We start from the raw sequence: 2,925 nt of genomic DNA on the forward strand, positions 1-2,925 counted from the left end.
CCGCACCCGACGAGAACCTCAGCTGGACATAAAGGTAATAAAGTGAGTAAGTAGCCCAGTCTGCAGCGTCATTTCGAATAAGGGGTGTGTTAGTGTTTAAATACTGGAGAGTCGAGACCAAATCACGGGCGCTGGACAGAGTGGATTTCAGTTTTAACAAAAGGCAGTTTTAATGGTCAAAAGATATCTTGTCCTGCAGTTTTACGTGCACGGATCTAGTTCATATAACTCGGTAAGGAGTCAGGTGAAAAAGAGAACTTATACAAAGGTTACATTCATGTTTATACATAGAATAGGGTAGGTAGAGTCTTGTCGTGACGCCTTCTGAATGGTCCCGTAGGGTTGGAGGCGGACCCGCTCGAGCCAGAGTAGAAGCCCCCATTGGTGCACAGCAGTCTTCTGTTCTGGGCACCCGACCAGTAGAAGAGGAGAAGACTGTTTATTCTAGGAGATGTTTTGTGTCAGGGGTTCGTGAGGTAGAGGGGCAGTTTTCTATGGCTGGGTGTATGTGTTCATGCTATGGAATGTCTTTGTTTCCTGGGGTCGTAAGACAACAAAGCTGAGGGGATAGTGTTAGGGGGTAGTTTTATTGCTGGCTGTGTGAGCTCGTTCCGGTTTTAGCAGGGGTACGTAGATGACTTGAGTCAGGCGGTTTGGCTTGGCGCTGTATAATATATGAACTATGTATATGAATGTTTACATATATTTATATAACAGGTGTAGGCTACAGTACTTTGTAATGTCAATGGAAATAACTAAAACCTTTAACAACATTTGATTAGTTTTTCAATGAAAGTCAGAGTAGATAACAGAAAATCTCTGACGGTCATTTGTTGATGTTTCTAGAAGACAAAAGTAGTCGAGCATGGGCCTATCGGTACTGCTGGCTAGGTTGTAAAAAAAATACTCTGGTAATTTAAAATCTGTGAAGGCAAAGACAACGAACAAACATGTATAAACAAAACCAATGGATATGTTGACTTCATGCACATCACAATGGATATAATAAATACCAAACGTGTCATTCACACGTCAACCATGCTTTGCTTAATTGATGTATGCATCCATACTGCATGGCACTAAAAAAAGGTGTGTAAAAAAATATACTAAAAGATGAGATTGAAGTACTATGAAGTAATCTTCAAGCACACTGTGCTATCATAGATTCACATCAGCTGTAAAAAAAATAAAAAAAATAAAAAAAATGTATATCATGTATAATGTCCTCTGTTACTCAATCAATAAGGTCCACAGACAGTTTGCAAGTGTATAGTCCAGGACAGGGAGAAGAGTAAGAAACAAGGGGTCATTCGTCCAGGACCAGGCTGAAGCTCAATACCAGATGCTTCTTCTATACAGACAACAAAACAACACACATGGTTCCTCCCGGTTGTGTCGACGATGACTGTGGCAACCATGATGGTCAGTGCCATAAAGAGCATGATGTGACTGATGGGCAACTCAACAACATTGCTGGTACCTGGACAATGAGACAGACAGTGATTAAACAAAACCATTTGGATTTGTTTATGCGAAAGTAAAGGTTGTATCACACAGCCGCCATTAGAGGTTGCTGAAGATCAACATCCATTAACCAAAAACCTACAAATCTCTCTTTATATTGCTTCATCACAGAAGCTTTATTATTTTACCCTGTGGAAGTAGTTTTAATGAATAGAAAAGTATGTTTATTTTGAAAACAAATAACCATTCTCAATCCTCTCATTTTTGATCACTTCAAACCACAAGTCCAAATGTAACGCATGGTAAAATGTGTCACTTATATACATTTATATATATGTACCCTGCATAGGAGGCTGCTGGGGGAAGAGTACGGCTCATAATAATGGCTGGAATGGAGTGAATGGAATGGTATCAAACACATGGAAACCACGCCACCTGTGGTATCCTGCTATCAAAGTGTAATAGGTTGGAAGTGCCTCTATAGAGAGCAATAGTAATGGTGTCTTTTTGTAGGCACTAACCTCGCCATGGTTCGTTGGACAAAGCTATGTGTAAATGAATGGAGTTTTTGTAAGGTTTTTGGATAAACACAGAAAATGTGGTCTGTGGTAAACACAGGCTTAGAAGATTTTTGTTCTATGAGATAATCTTCATCAGTCAACATCTATTTTTGTGAATTTTGAAGCATTTATGTCATAAAAAAAGCACATAAAGGCTTCATAATTCATGAAGGTCATGTTAACTGACTGACCAAACATATAAGATCTCCTAAACCTGTGCTAATCTCATACAAAATTTTCATCTTTTATCCCAAAACCCTATTCTTTACCCATTAATTTTACCCATAGGAATGGCTGAACGAACCAGAGGTAACTCTGTTTCTGGTTTTTAGGACAGTTTAAATTAATTGTTGGTGTGCTCTGATTGGTTGCGGGCATGAATAGAGAATAAATCTCCCAATTTCCTGGCTGTGCAATTAATATGTGCATTTCATGCCAGAGGAAGCACTAATACATGCACTGAGCAGTTGTCTCTTCTTACTAGCACTGATTTATCAGATAGCTGCTGTAATGAGGATTTTCTTTACTTGCAATATGTGGTTATTTTATCTACCTTAATTGAATGCACTGCCGCCATGACTGTAAATCGCGATGGATATTTGTATGCTCAATACTTTATAGTGAGAAACTTGCTGTGCTGAGAATCTGACAGAGGAGAGTCAGATTAAGAGGACAATGGTTGAAATAGCTGTTTTAGGGCTGCTTGGGTCCCTTTAGTATCTGCTAAATATTGTATACATTTTTTGATAAGTAGACATTTTTGTTGTGACATTCTATGGATAAAGTTACTCCATTTATGTGAAAAGCATACTGGTGAAATCTGTAAAGTATAATCTATATGAAAAATAATGATCTGATATTGCTATTGTCAGGTGTCAGGTTCAAAGTTTAGGTTCAATGT

This window comes from Oncorhynchus keta, chromosome 19 (assembly GCF_023373465.1).
Source record: "Oncorhynchus keta strain PuntledgeMale-10-30-2019 chromosome 19, Oket_V2, whole genome shotgun sequence".
Lineage (NCBI taxonomy): Eukaryota > Metazoa > Chordata > Actinopteri > Salmoniformes > Salmonidae > Oncorhynchus > Oncorhynchus keta.